The following is a 17296-nucleotide window of genomic DNA, read 5'->3' as shown; positions in this document are numbered from 1 at the left end:
AGGTCAAACTGTGCACTTGATTTCTCAAGTCACCTGCTTGGCCCTCTTCCAAGTATACTTTGCTTTCTTTCATTCCCACTCTAAAGCTTTTTAATAAATTTTCACTCCTGCTCTAAAACTTTGAGTCCATGTCAGGTCTCTCCCTCTGCCTTATGTTCCCTTGGTCAAATTCTTTTTTCTGAGGAGGCAAGAATTGAGGTTACTACAGACCTGTATATATTCACCACTGCTAACAGTTTTGGGGTTACATCAAATTCTGGACTCCTTCACAAATCTTCCCACTACCATTTACTTTTTAGTCTTCAGATAGCTTCTCTATGCCTTCTGCTCAGGAGTTATATTTACGTTCAGTTGAAGAGCCAGGGTAGTGTCGTCGTGCCAAGAAGTGAAATATCTACAGAAATTATTTGAACAAATATTTACAGAAAATAGAAATAGCTTTTTATATGCTATAACCAAGGTCTAAAAATTCCTATCATTAAATGAACATATAAAATACTCTCAATGTATTTTTATAATATATGACCTTTCATAAAAGCATTGTCATAATTTAATCATTTTAATATGATCTTCATATTTATATTTAAGTAATCACATTTTAAATTAAGACAATCATTTCCCTGTGACCAATTTCAATATTTTTAATGTTATAAGTATTTAGAGTTCTTTAATGTCAAATTTAGTTTTTCCTAAAGACAAATACAAATATTAACCACAGAGAAAAGGAATTTAAAAAAGAAAGAAAAATAATCACAGGGGAAAAAATAGTAAAACGGTAACAGGGATTAAAATGTGCCAAAATGTAGCCATTCAACATATTTGGATAGAGTAATCTATTAAACATATTGCCATCTGTGTTTCTCAATACCTGGATTCCTGATTGAAAGCTTCATTTTTCACTCTGTTGTGGGCATTGTTCCATTCCTTCAAATAGAAAAATGAGCTCATATATCGAAAACAAATTAAAATTTAAGAGAAAAAGGGCCCCACCAGAACACTGGTGAAAGCCAATCAAGAAAAAGAAATATAAGAAAATGCAAATCAGTCTGTCTTGTTAAGCAAATCTAAAGCACTGCTTAAAGACTTTGCATAAAGGAAATACACTCTTTTTGCCAGCTGTGGTTTCTGCCTATTGTTGAGTCTAATGAATGGTTATTTTCCTTCTGATGTTTATTCTAGAATAACAATAAGGTCATTGATCTCAAATTCTAGGTTGTTATTGCTAATCATCCACCCACAATTTTATATTGTCTTATTTTTACATAATGTGTCTAATTTCCTTCAAATCTGCAAATAACAATTTTTTTAAAAGAAAGATTTCTTAGGTTTTAAAGCAATCATTTGTCGCTCTATAATCAAAGCTAAAAATCCAAGACAGCACATTTTCTTAGGTTTTCTGTTGACATTGTGTTAGGAACATTTTTTTGTTTTATTTTTAAGTCACATGCTAACAACCTGTTTTTCTCTGCTAAGCTTCATAGCATCTTTATGGAGAAGTAAAGCATGTCTTTGGAAAAATACCTTTTGTTTTTTTTAAAAAAAACGGAAGAAAATGTTGTAGGTTAAAGCGCAGTTCACAATGCCCATAGTAAAATGCTTATTTTCCTTGCTCTTTATTTTTTATCTGAATGCAAAAACATGGTATATATCCTAAGTGATAAAATATCTTCAATGGATTTCAAAGGAAATAGGAGATGTTATTTTAATCTGGACCTAACCTTCTTATCACTATAAGCTGTAATAAAACAGAAGCTTTACATCAGTAATACAAGGAAAGTGTAAGAAGCTTTAGAAAGGGTCATGTTTCTCAACCTGGCTCTGAAGAAAAAATGTATATCCACATATACATAGTCTGCGCTCTATCAGCAAATGTTCCAAAATATCCCCATCTTAAACCTTTCTTTTCATCTTGTTCTTGGTGTTGCCTTATCTTTGTCTCTCTACATCAGTAAGAGCATTCTAACATGCTGGATAGAACATGTAAGCACCTTTGAACATTTACATCAAAAACTTTACGCTATTAGAGGAAACCAAAAATATTTCACCCCAAAAGATACTTCTTTGACATATTTTGAGATGGTTACTTAGAAGGCTTGCAGACAGGAATAGCCTTGAAAAGCTGCCTTTGTGGAGATTTTTATCTATAGAGAAAAATCTACATTATTGAAATAAATAGGATTTCTTTGAGCATCCCCCTATCCCCATTGTCCAGATCAAGGAAAGATGAACTCAACCACAGGTTATCATCATTTTATTCTGGGGGTAGCTCTGAAATTACCTGATATATTTTCATCTGCATAACACGACAACCTTTGCTTGACATGCTTTCCCCCCTTCACTCTCTTATAACTTGTGAGCATCTCTCCATAACCAAGATAAATTTGATCCCAGGCCACTGTTTTTGAGCATATTCATTTCCCCTGGAAATAATTTACCTCTACATCCTCCACCCTCATCTTTTGTCTTCCCAATGAATGAAGGGGATATTTAAGCATCCCCCATCTGGCTCTCCTTTGAGCTTTCACATTTTATGACTTCCATGCCCATATGCACATTAATAAATTTGTATGCATTTTTCCTGTTAACCTATCTGTTATCATTTTGCTTTATAGGCTCAAATTGTTGAAACTACAGGAAAAATAATTAAATTTTCCTACATCATCAATACAAAGATTACCCAATTTTAAAGTAAGCAAATGAGTTGGCCATGGTGGCGAATGCCTGTAATCCCAGTTACTTAGGGGGGACAGGTAGAAGGATTGCTTAAGCCCAGGAATTTGAGATCAGCCTGAGCAACATAGTGAGAACCCCTTTTCAGGAAAAAGAGAAAGAGAGAGATAATTAAGAATATAAATAAAATAGGCTAAAGAATCAAGGGAATTTGATCTGATATAGAGGTTATGAGGCTTGTTTAAATATTTTACTGGGGCTTTTGGTTCCAAAATTGCAGTGTAGAAGCAAGCTGGCTCCATTCTCCCCACAAAAGCAAACCAAAAGAAAATATGTGATGTCAAGATTATTACTAGAAATATCCCAGAATCGTATATAATATGAGACAAATTCCCAAGCTACACAGAAGTGAAAAATCTCCATGCAATTGCTAAGAGAATTGAAACTTCCACATCTGTGATGCCTTTGCCCCGATTCTGTCTGGCAGGAAGCATATAGAAAAATTTCCCACAACTAACTGTTTCTATGCTGAAAACAGATTGAAATGGATAACGAGCTTTTCCACCATCTTGTTTTCTCTGGCATCACGAGTGCCTGAAGGGAGAAATGTCCCTGAGAACAGGCAGAAGCAAAGCAGGGATGTGCAACTACCATCCCTATCCCTGGAAACTCTGCTCTGTGACTTGGTCAAAAGAGACACCACATCAGAGTGGCTGTTCAACAGCAGCACCACATTGTAGTTTTGTCTCATAGGTCCCTTAGAAACAAACCATAAACCAGACTTTCCATACTGCTGAGATGTCACCTTTGAGACTGCCCCCACTTAAGAAGGGCAGCTTTTCCTTCATCTACTAGAGCTGAGGCAAACTTGGGCTTAAGGCATCACCCAGAGCTGAAAAAGACAGAGTGACCGAATGGTAAAGAAACTATAAACAAATATATCAAAAAAAAAAAAAAAAAAAAAAACCCAAAACAAGCCAGATAGAGAAGACTAGAATAAATTACTAATTCTTCAATGGAAAGACATCAACGGACATCCACAAGAAACAACAACAGAGAACAATTATCTCCCCAAGTGGACAAAATAAGAAACAAGTAACTGACCCTAACAAGATGGCAATGTGTGAGTTCTCTGCCAAGAATTCAGAATAGTAGTTTGAAGAAAATTTGAGATCTCAATATAACACAGAAAAGCAATTCAGAAATCTGTCAGAGAAATTTAACAAAAATATTGAAATATTAATTTAAAAAACAAGCAAAAATCTTGGGACTAAGAAATATATTTGCTAAACTAAAAAATTCATTAGAGGCTCTTAACAGCAGAATGAGTCAAACAGAAGAAAGAGTCAGTGAACTACAAGTCAGGCTATATGAAAATACACAGTATAGGAGAAAAAAGAAGACAGAATGAAAAGCAATGAAGTTTGCCTATAGAAAATTATCTCAAAATATAGAAAATTACCTCAAAAGGCCAAAGAATTATTGGTTTTCAAGTAGGAGTTCAACAAGAACAAAAAGTAGAAAGCTTATTCAAAGAAACAATAACAGAAAACATTCCCAAACTTGAGAAACATACAAATATCCAGGAACAGGAAGTTCAGAGAACACCAAACAGATTTGACGCAAATAAGACAGACCCAAGGCATATAATAATCAAACTAGCGAAGGTTAAAAACAAAGAGGCCTGGTGCAGTGGCTGACACCTGTAATCCCAGCACTTTGGGAGGCTGAAGTGGGTGGATCACTTGAAGCCAGGAGTTTGAGACCAGACTGCCCCAACATGGGAAACCCTGTCTCTACTAAAAATAGAAAAATTAGCCAGGTGTGGTGGCAAACTCTGGTAATCCCAGCTACTTGAGAGGTAGGAGAATTGCTTGAATCCAGGAGGCAGAGGTTGCAATGAGCCAAGATTGTGCCACTCCGTTCCAGCTTGGGCAAAAAAAAAAAAAAGCATCAAGAGAAAAGTAGGAAATGCCATATAAAGCAGTTCCAATTTATCGGCAGCAGGATTCTCAACAAATACCTGCTTTGGGTCAGGAGGGAAAATAATTATATTCTCAAAGTGCTAAAAAATACAAAACAACTGCCATCCAAGAATACTGTCCAGCAAAGTTATCCTTCAAAGTTATCTTTCCTAGACCAAAGCTGAGAGAATTTACCACTACCAGACCTATCTTAAAAGAATGCTAAAAAAATTCTTTAATCTCAAAGAAACAAAAAACTGAAACACTAACATGCGACACACATACAAACACCACAGATACGAAGTTATAAAACCCACTGATAAAATTAAATATACAGACAAACACAGACTACTCTTACTGTAGTTGTGTGCAATCAATTCATAACTTTAATATGCACCCCCAAAATAGATCTATCAAAAATAATAGTAGCTACCTGCTGAGAGACAAGTAATAATAAAATATGTAAATTGAGAGGACTAAAAGTCAAAATGGGAAGGGATGAAGTCAAGTGTAGAAATCTTTTTTCTTCATTTCTATTCTTTTATTTGTGATCTAAGATAAGCTGTTAACTCTTTGAAATAACTTTTCATATCGATAAGATCTTTTCTTGTAAGCCTCATAGTAGCCCGAGTGCAAAAACCTATAATAGATTCACTAAAAATAAAAACTAAGGTATTAAAACTTACTACCTGAGAAAGTCACAAACCAAAGAGGAAGACAGCAAGAAAGAAAAAAAGAGAGGAGCTATGAAACCACCAGAAAACAAGAAACAAATGGCAGTAGTAAGTCCCTACTTATCAATAATGACACTAAATATAAATGGACTCAATTCTCCAATTAAAAGGCATAAAGTGGTTGAATGTATAAAGAAACAAGACCTGATTATATATTGCCTACAAGAAGCCCACTTCCCCTATAAAGAAACACATAGATTGAAAGTGAGGAAGTTGGAAAAGATATTTCATGAAACTAGAAACCAAAAAAGGGCAAGAATAGCAATACTTTAGATAAAATGGACTACATATCAAAGACTGTAAAAAGAGATAAGGAAATTCAATATATACTGATAAGGGGATCAATTCAGTAAGAGGAGACAGCTATTATAAATATCTATACACTCAACATCAGAGTGCTCAATAATATAAGCAAATATGAATAGATTTAAAGGGAGAGAGACATTCCAATACTGCCATAGTAGAGGACTATAACCCTCCATTCTAAATAATGAACAGATAATCTAGTCAGAGAATCAACAACAACAACAAAAAAGTATTCAATAATCAAAATCCCAAAGGTCAAGGATAAAGAAAGAATTCTAAAAGCAGCAAGAGAAAAATAAGCACATAACATATGATGGAGCTTCAATACATCTGGCAACAGATTTTTCAGTGGAAATCTTACAGGACAGGAGAGAGTAGTATAACATATTTAAAGCACTGAAGGAAACATTTTTTTACCCTAGAATAGTATATTCAGTGAAAATAGCCTTCAAACATGAAGGACAAGTAAAGACTTTCCCAGGCAAACAAGAGCTGTGTGATTTCATCAACACCAGACCAGTCCTACACTAAATGCTAAGGTGAGTACTTCAATCAGAAAGAAAAGGACACTAATAGGCAATAAGGAATCATCTGAAGATGCAAAATTCACTAGCAATAATAAGTAATCAGAAAAACACAGAATATTACAGCACTGTAGTTTTGATGTGTAAACTACTCTTAAGTAGAAAACCTTAAAAATGAAACAAATCAAAAATAATAATTACGAATTTTCAGGACATACACAGTAAAATAAGACAAACATAAAAACAAGAAAGTTATAAAGTGGGAGGACAAAGTTAAAGTGTAGAGTTTTTATTCATTTTCTTTTTGCTTGTTTCTTTTTTTGCTTGCTCAAATGGTGTTAATTTGTTATCAGTTTAAAAGGATGGGTTATAAGATGATATTTGCAAGCCTCATGGTAACCTCAATTCAAAAAAACATACAACAGATACACAAAAAATAAAAAGAAAGAAATTAAACCACATCACTAGAGAAAATCACATTCACTAAAAGACAGACACAAAAAAGGAAAGAAGAAAGAGAAGACCACAAAACAACCAGAAAACAAGTAACAAAATGGCAGGAGTAAGTCTCTACTTATCAAGAATGACATTGAATGTAAATGGACTAAACTCTCTAATCAAAAGATATAGAGTGGCTGAATGGATTTTTAAAAAACCAACAAGATGCAATGATCTGTTGTCTACAGGAAACACACATCACCTACAAAGACACAAGTGCACTGAAAAGGATTAACAAAAACTATTCCATGCCAGTGGAAGCCAAAAAAGAGCACTTACATCACACAAAATAGATTTCAAGACAAAAACTAAGAAAAAACAGAAAAGGTTCATCTGTAATGATAAAGGAGTCAAATCAGCAAGAGGATATAACAACTGTAAGTATATACACATCCAAAAGTGGAGCACCCGCATATAAAAAGCAATTGTTAGCACTGAAGAGAGAGACAGGCCCCAATACAAGAATAACTGGAGACTTCGATGCCTCACTTTCAGTCTTGGACAGATCATGTAGACAGAAAAATCAACAAAGAAACATCAGACTTAACCGGTACCGTAAGATCAGATGGATTTAATAGATATTTACAGAATATTTCAGCCAATAGCTGCACAATATGCATTCTTTTCCTCAGCACATGGATGATCATTCTTAAGGATAGGCCATAGGTTAGGTCACCAAACAAGTCTTAAAACATACAAAAAATTGAAATAATATTAAGCATTTTCCCACCATTATAAAATAGACTAGAAATCGATAACAAGAGGAATTTTGGAAACTATACAAAAACCTGTATATTTGTTCATTTTCACACAGCTATAAATAACTAGCTGAGACTGAATAATTTATGAAGGAAAGAGATTTAATTGACTCACAGTTCTGCATGGCTGAGGAGGCCTCAGGAAACTTACAGTCATGGAGGAAGGAAGGCAGGAACATCTTACATAGTGGCAAGTGAGAGAGACAGCATGTGTGGGAGGGACTATCAAACATTTATAAAACCATCATATCTTGTGAGAACTCACTCACTATGGGTGGGGACATAGGGCCAAGCCATATCAACATGGCAATTAAACGACATGCTCCTGAACAACCGTAGGTCAATGAAGAAATTAAGAAGTAAATTAAAATATTTCATAAAACAAATGATAAGAAAAACGTAGCTTACCAAAACCTATGGGTTACAATTAAAGTAGTATAAACATAAGTGCCTTTATCAAAAAAGAAGAAATACTTCAAATAAATGACCTAATGATTCATATTGAACTAAAAAAGCAAGTGCAAATTAAACTCAAAATTAGTAGAAAAAAATAATGAATAGAGCAGAAATAAATGAAATTGAAATGAAGAAAACAACCAAGTAAAGAGTTGTTTTTTTTTTGAAAAGATAAACAAAACTGACAAACCTTTATCCAGATTAAGAAAAAAATAAATAAAACCCAAATACATAAAATCTGAGATGAAAAAGGAGACATTTCAACTGTTATCATAGAAATTCAAAGGATCGTTAGTGGCTACTAAGAGCCACTAAATGCCAACACATTGGAAAATCTAGAAGAAATGGATAAATGCCTAGACACATACATATGAAGTTTGAATTGAACCATGAAGAAATCCAAAACATGAACAGACCAATAACAAATAATGAGATTGAACCCATAATAAAAATTCTCCAAGCAAAGCTATTCTCCAGGACTCAATAGCTTTACTGCTGAATTCTACCTAATATTTAAAAAAGAACTAATATCAATATTATGTAAACTATTCCCAATAATGGACAAGGAGGAAATAATTCCAGACTCATTCCACCAGTCCAGTATTGCCCTGATAACAAAACCAGACAATCACGCATTAAACAAAAGAAAACTGTAGGCCAATATCTCCGATGAATATTGATACAAAAATTCTGAACAAAATACTAGCAAACTGAATTCAACAACACATTAAAAATATCATGCAATGTGACCAAGTGGGATTTATGTCAGGGATGCGAAGCTGCTCCGGCATATGCAAATCAATTAATGGTAATACATTATAACGACAGAATGAAAGACAAACTTTATGTGATCATTTCAATCGATGCTGGAAATGCATTTGATAAAAGTCAACATCCCTTGATGACAAAAAACATAAAAAAAACGGTACGGACAGAACACCCCTGAACATAATAAGCCATATACATTAGACCTACAGCTAGTATCATACTAAATGGGGAAAAACTGAAAGTCTTTACTCTGAGATTTGGAACACAACAAGAATGCCCACTTTACCACTATTATTCAACGTGGTGCTCAATGTCCTAGCTAGAGCAATCAGACAAGAGAAAGAAATAAAGCACATTTACACTGGAAAGGAAGAAGTCAAATTATCCTTATTTGCAGATGATATGATTATATATTTGGAGAAGCCTAAAGACTCCATCAATAAACCATAAGAACTGATAAACAAATTCAGTAAAGTTGAAGGATATAAAATCAACATGCAAAAATCAGCAGCATTGAAAGTAGTCTTATTTACAATAACTACAACTAAAATAAGATATCTAAGGATTAATAAAAGAAGTGAAAGACCTCTACAATGAAAACTACAGAACATTGATGCAAGAAATGGAACAGGACACAAAAATATAAAAGATATTTCATATTCATGGATTTAAAGAATCAAAATTGTTAAAAAGTCCATACTGCCCAAAGTAATTTACAGATTTAATGCAATCTTTATCAAAATACAAATGACTATCTAGACAGAAATTTAAAAAAAAAACCTAAAATGTATATGGAGCCACAAAAGACCCAGGATAGCCAAAGCTATCCCAAGCAAAAACGAATAAAACTGAAGGAATAACATTACCTGACTTTAAATTGTACTACAGAGCTATAGTAACCTAAATGGTATTATACTGGCATCAGAACAGACACAGCAATCAGTGGAACAAAATAGAAAACCCAGAGAAAAATTTATACATCTACAGTGAACTCATTTTTGACAAGGGTGCCAAAACATACACTACGGGAAAGATAGTTTCTTCAATAAATGATGCTAGGTAAACAGAATATCTCTGTATGCCAAAGAATGAAACTAGGACCCTATTTCTCACCATATAAGAAAATCAAATCAAAATAGATTGAAGCCTTAAATATCAGACCTCACACAATGAAACAACCACAAGAAAACATTGGGGAAACTCCAGAAATTTGGACTGGATAAAGATTTCTTGAGGAGTACCCCAAAAGCACAGGCAACCAAAGCAGAACAAATGGGATCACACCGAGTTAAACAGCTTCTGCAAAGCAAAGGCCACAATCAATGAAGTGAAGGGACAACTCACAGAGTGGGAGAAAATATTTGTAAACTACCCCACTGACAAGGAATTAGTAATCAGAATACACAAGGAGCTCAAACAGCTCTACAGGAAAAAAATCTAATAAGCCAATTTTTAAAAAGGAGAAAAGATCTGAATACACATTTTGCAAAAGAAGACATAAAATAGCAAGCAGGTATATGAAAAAATGCTAAACATCACTAATCATCAGAGAAATGCAAATCAAAACTGCAATGAGATATCATCTCACCCCAGTTAGAATGGTTTTTATACAAAAGAAGGGCAATAACAAATGCTGGCAAGAACATGGAGAAAAGGGAACACTTATACACTGTTAAAAAGAATGTAAGTTAGTACAACCATTAAGAAGAACAATTTGGAGATTCCTCAAAAATCAAAAAATCACACTATAATATGATCTAGCAATCTCACACTTAGGTATATACCCAAAAGAAAGAAAATCAGTATATCATGGATATATCTGCACCTTCATGTTTATTGAAGTACTGTTCACAACAGCCAAGATTTGGAAGCAACCTAAGTGTGCATCAACAGATGAATGGATACATAAAAGGTGGCATATATATGTAATGGAGTACTATTCAACCATAAAGAAGAATGAGAGCCTGTTATTTGCCACAACATGGATGGGACTGTAGTTCATTCTGTTAAGTAAAATAAGCCAGTTACAGAAAAACAAACTTCCTATGTTCTCACTTATTCATTGGAGCTAAACATTAATATGATTGAACTCATGGAGACAGAGAATAGAAGAATGGTTACCAGTGACTGAGAAGGGTAGTAGAGTGGGAGGTGTGAGGGGACAGGGGAAAGTGGGGACAGTTAGTGGCTATAAAAAAACAGAAAGAATAAATAAGACATAGTTATTTTCTAGCACAACAGGATGACTATAGTCAAAAATAATTTACTTGTACATTTAAACATAATTAAAAGAGTATTATTGGATTGTTTGTAATACAAAGGATAAATGCTTAAGGTGATGGATACCCCATTTACCCTGATGTGATTATTACACATTGCATGCCCATATCAAAGTATCTCATGTAACCCATAAATATATATATTATGTACCCACAAAAATTAAAAAAAAAATTAAAGGCTAGACATAGTTCCTAAGGGTTTTGTACTGTAGTATCATCAGACTTGAGTGTTACTCTTTAAGATAACCTGCATAGCTCCTTCCCTCCCATTCTTCAGATCTTGGCTCAATTGTCATTACCTGAGAGAAGCCTTCTCTGACCACCCTGTATAGTAGTACTCCCCAACAACCACCCTACCTGACACTGAAGTGCTTCCTGTCTCATTATTCTCTGTGTTTCTCACTAGAATGAAGGTTTCTTCAAAGCAGATAATTTTCCTGATGTGCTTACTGCGGAATTTCTAATATCTAAATCAACGAAGAAGGTGCTTAATGGATATACATTTTAAAAAATGGCAGAGATGGCATTTGTTGCACTATGTGAACCATATTTTGTTTTTTCCTGTTTTTCTCATTGTCTCATTAGCACAATAGAACTTTAGCATCTTCCTGCAGAAAATAAAACCCAACTTCACCCATAATTCGTCAAAGGACGACAAAAGGAAATGATAAAATAAGGTGTCCAATACATTCAATTTCCTTTTAAAACCCATTGTCTGGTGTACTTTAAATCCTCTCTAACTTATTTTAAGTTCTTTATTGAGGTGGACAAGAACATTGTCAAGTTTTCCTTAGTGACCTGGAAGGTGAAATGTAAGAAAATTAAATATACTAAAATAATTTTGCCAAATAATCACTATTGTATTCTTATGCCAGATGGAAGGCAGTGAACTATTATTACTGCTTGTGAGATTTTGAATAAAGTCTCCTCTAAAAGACACATTTTAAAAAATCTCTTACCGTATACTGTAAATATCCAGAAATGATACTGAGCTTTGCACAACTGTGAGACCAATTTACACTTTCAGGGACTATTAATTCCTTGGACAGAAAGATCAGCACTCATTTAAAATATCAAATTATTATTTTTAGATTTTAATCTCTCATCCATGTGAAACATCTGAATAAGTTAAATTATGAACATATTGTATATTTTACTCTACTCAGATCAGTTGTTGAACTCAAAAGGATTATTGAATAATATTTATCAGTTATAGTTATGATGTTAAGATGGATATAATTTATTAATAGCATTAGACAGAACCATATCATATTTATTTCCTGCTTAGAACATTGCAAAGGCTTTCCATTCCACACATTTTTCCACCTCTTCATCAACATTTGATATGGTCAATCTTTCAAATCTTGCTTTTCTGTTGGCTACATGGTAGTATCCAATTGTGTTTTAAATTTCACTTTCCTAATGACTAATAATGTTAAGCATTTTTTTCATGTGGCTATATAACTATATAACTTTTTTTGTAAAGTCTCCTTTCAAATCTTTAGCCCCAAATATGGCTGTCATGCTAAATGTTTGTATGTGGACCTAAAAAGAATGCATATTTGGCTGTTGGCAATTTCAGAGATCACATGGTGAGAGAGAAAGCAAGGAGGAGGGGAGGTGCCAGGTTCTTTTGAACAACCAACTCTTGTAGGAACTAATAGAGCAAAAACTCACTCACCTTCAAGGACAGCATTAATCAATTCATGAGGAATCTGCCCCCATGACCCAAACACCTTCCATTAAATGCCACCTCAAACACTGAGGGTCAAACTTCTTTTTCTATTCTTTATTACTACCATTTTTAGAGAAAGTGTCACTCTGTTGCCCAGGCTGGAGTGCAGTAGCTATTCACAGGTGCATCACAGAGAAATACAGCTTCCAACTCCTGGGCTCAGGTGATCCTTCTGCCTTTGCCTCTTGAGCTGGGACTCCCAGCTTTGAGGATCAAATTTCAGCATGAGCTTTTGTGGGATGCAACATCCAAACCATAGCAGGTTTTTCTCCTTTTACTTGCTTTTAGCATATTCCTTTTATAACTGATTGTAAGCAATTTGATTCTGGGGTGACTTGTTGTTTTCTTCACACCTCTTTTGCTCAGTATCTTTCAATTTCTTGGACATTTGGGTTTATAGTTCTCATTAATTTGGAAATTTTTCAGCCATTATTTTTTTCAAATATTTTTGTATATTCTCCTTTCTCTGCTCTCAACCAGGGATTCCAAATATATGCACATTCACTTACTTGAAGTTGTCCCACACCTCACTGATGCTGAGTTTTTTTTTTTTTTTTTTTTTTTTTTTTTTATGAGATGGAGTTTCGCTCTTGTTACCCAGGCTGGAGTGCAATGGCGCGATCTCGGCTCACTGCAACCTCCGCCTCCTGGGTTCAGGCAATTCTCCTGCCTCAGCCTCCTGAGTAGCTGGGATTACAGGCACGCGCCACCATACCCAGCTAATTTTTTTGTATTTTTAGTAGAGACGGGGTTTCACCATGTTGACTAGGATGGTCTCGATCTGTTGACCTCGTGATCCACCCACCTCGGCCTCCCAAAGTGCTGGGATTACAGGCGTGAGGCTGAGTTTTTTTTTTTAATTCTTTTTTTCTTTCTGTGGTTTCTGTTGGATGGTTTCTATTGCTATGTCTTCAAGTTTATCAACTTTTATCCTGCATCTTTATTAATATGCTGTTTATTCCTTTTCATTTTAGTAATTGTATTTTTCATCTCTAGGTAGTTAATGTGGGTCTGTTAGAAATATCTTTCGTGTATTTACTCAGTGTGTTCAGTTTTTCCTCTTTTTTAACATATGGACTATAGCTTTAATAAATATGTTTAAGTCCTTGTTTAGTAAGTTCATCATCTGTTTCATTTCAGGTTATTTTTCTCCCCACTATGACCTTTATTTTTGCATCTTTGCCTACCGAGTAATTTTTAGTTCAATGCCAACATTGTAAATTTTCCTTTGGTGAGCACTAAATACTTTTGTATTTCTATAAGTGCTCTTGAGCTTTTTTTCTGGTGTGCTTTACCTAGACACTATTTAATTTTTCCATGTTGCTTTTAATCTTGTAATGCACCCCAGAAAAGTATTTAGGCTAGGACTAATTTTGCCCAACTCCTAAAACAATACCCTTTGGTATTTCACCCAATGTGTCTTGAATTATGAAGCTTACTTCTTTAGCTGGTATAAATTAAAAAGATTCTCAGCCTTGTGTTAGCCCTGGGGATTGTTCCTGCTGCTGTTTCTGGATGATTTTCTCGTTTTTGGTTAATTTGTTTGCGCTGGTGAAGTCTTCCAGTCTTCCAGCTGAGGACTCAAATGTAGACACCCTGTAGCTCTGTGAGATCTCTGTGTAGAGGTCTCCCATCCTGCACTCTGTCTTGAGAACTCTAGTTTCCTTAGGCTTCAGGCCCTGAGCTTATTTGCTTAACTCAGGGAATCTGATGGCCTCTGCTTGGCTTCCCCTTTCCTGTGATACTTCTAGGAAACTCTTTGAGGCAGTTAGCTGGGAAAATTAATGATTTTACTTCCTTTGGTTATTCTCTCTCAGATTGAAAATCACTATTTCTTATATGTTGATTGATTTTTAGTTGTTTAAGGTATAAAGGCATATCCTGTTCCTTTTAGCCCCTTTTAGTTCAAAGCATAAAGCCACACAAATATTTTTGAAATATAGAAGACTGGTTCTATGCCTTAGAAAGCTAACACTAGCTTTTCCGCCTATCGGAGTATCAAAGGATTAGAGAAGTGATGAATACCTGCTTTTGTGGCAGGAGAGTGCTGCTGAAGCATCGAAATCATCCTATGTTCACAGAGTTTGTTGAAGCAGGAGATGCTATGACCCAAATGTGGAGTACATGGCAGAACACCGCAAGCTGTCCTTCTGTCTAATAGGTCCTGTTGTTGGCTTAAAAGGTCTCAGCAGAATGAGGTGAGAAGTGGACTGCAGGATGCTCAGTAGATGGGCAAGGAGGAACAGTAATCACAAAGAAGATATATGCATCCTCTTGGGTAAACCGGATGCTAGAATCATAGGCATGCAAAAAACTGTCTAAATAGCCTACGAAAAGGTTCCAAAAGACAGTCAGCTTTAATCTGCTAGGGATCCACTCAGACTCACTAAGTTTAACTACCTTCCAAGGCCAGAGAACATGAAGCCAAACAGCTCGGTGAAAATTGTCCTATCCTCTTTACCTCTTTACCCTGCCACTTAGCTTCAATCAAAATGGCTACAGTAATCAAAACAGCATGGTGCTGCTATCAAAACAGAGGTATAGACCAATGGAACAGAACAGAGGCCTCAGAAAGAATGCCACACAACTACAACCATCTCATCTGTGAAAACCTGACAAAAACAAGCAATGGGAAAAGGATTTCCTATTTAATAAATGTGTTGGGAAAACTTGCTAGCCATGTGCAGAAAACAGAAACTGGACCCCTTCCTGACACCTTACACTAAAATTAACTCCAGATGGATTAAAGACTTAAACACAAGACCTAACACCATAAAACCTCTAGAGGAAAATCTAGGCAATATCATCCAGGACATAGGCATGGGCAAGGACTTCATGAATAAAACACCAAAAGCAATGGCAACAAAAGCCAAAATAGAGAAATGAGATCTAATTAAACTTAAGAGCTTCTGCACAGCAAAAGAAACTATGAGTAGACTGAACTGGCAACCAACAGAATGGGAAAAAATGCTTGTAATCTACCTGTCTGACAAAGGACTACTATCCAGAATCTACAAAGAACTTAAACAAATTTACAAGAAAAAAACAACCCCATCAAAAAGTGGGCAAAGGATATGAACAGACACTTTTCAAAAGAAGACATTTATGCAGTCAACAAATATATGAAAAAAAGCTCATCATCACTGGTCATTAGAGAAATGCAAATCAAAACCACATTAAGATATCACTTCACACCAGTTAGAATGGTGATCATTAAAATATCAGGAGACAACAAATGCTGGAGAGATGTGGAGAAATAGGAACGCTTTTACCTGTTGGTGGGAGTGTAAATTAATTCAACCATTGTGGAAGACAGTGTGGTGATTCCTCAAGGATCTACAAATAGAAATACCATTTGACCCAGCAATCCCATTACTTGGTATATACCCAAAGGATTATAAATCATTGTATTATAAAGACACATGCACACATATGTTTATTGCGGCACTGTTCACAATAGCAAAGACTTGGAACCAACCCAAATGCCCATCAATGATAGACTAGATAAAGAAAACGTGGCATATACACCAGGGAATACTATCCAGTCATAAAAAGGGATGAATTCATATTCTTTGCAGGGTCATGGATGAAGCTGGAAACCATCATTCTCAGCAAACTGACACAAGAACAGAAAACCAAACACTGCATGTTCTTACTCATAAGTGGGTGGTTGAACAATGAGAACACACAGACGCACAGCAGGGAACATCACACACGGGGGCCTGGGGTGTTGGAGGCTAGGGGAGGAATAGCAGGAGGTAGGGGTATTGGGAGGGATAGCATTAAGAGGAATACCTAATGTACATGACGGGGTGACGGATGCAGTATATCACCACCATGGCACATGTATACCTGTGTAACAAACCTGTAAGATCTGTACATGTACTGCAGAACTTAAAGTATAATTAAAACAATAAGAATAAACAAATAAATAAATAAATAAAAATAAGAGGTGAGCAAAGAGAGAGCAGGTAGCAGAAGGAGCATATCTGCCTTCTCCACACCAGCTTCCAACCAACTCTAATAGGGAAGATGAAATTTAACTCTTACTTGATATGGTTTGGAGCTGTGTCTGCTCCCAAATCTCATGTTCAGTTGTAATTCTCAATGTTGAAGGTGGGGCCTGTTGAGAGGTAATTGGGTCATGTGGGCAGGTTTCTCATGAATGGTTTACCACCATGCCCATGGTGCTGTTCTCATGATAGTGAATGAGTTCTTCTGAAATCTGTTCATTTAAACACATTTAGCACCTCCCCCATCTCTTTCCTGCTCCTTTTATGGCCATGTGATGTGTATGCTCCCCTTTCACTTTCCACCATGTTTGTAAGTTTCCTGAGGCTTCCCAGAAGCTGAGCAGATGCCAGCACCATGCTTCCTGTGCAGCTTGTGGAACCATGAGCCAATTAAACCTCTTTTAAAGAAAAGAGGTTTATATTATCCAATCTCAGTTATTTTTTATAGTAGTGAGAGAACAGACTAACACAAACTCAAGCAAAGAGTTATCATTACACAGTGTATACTTTCTGAATATTGAATTGTGAATATGGTGTAACTGAAATTAACCTAAAAGAGATTGGCTGCCTTTTTAAGGATGTGGAGCTAGT

This window comes from Aotus nancymaae, unplaced genomic scaffold (assembly GCF_030222135.1).
Source record: "Aotus nancymaae isolate 86718 unplaced genomic scaffold, 86718_ANA_hifiasm-v0.15.2.pri h1tg000103l, whole genome shotgun sequence".
Taxonomy (NCBI): Eukaryota; Metazoa; Chordata; class Mammalia; order Primates; family Aotidae; genus Aotus; species Aotus nancymaae.
Note: the sequence above shows the minus strand (reverse complement) of the source record.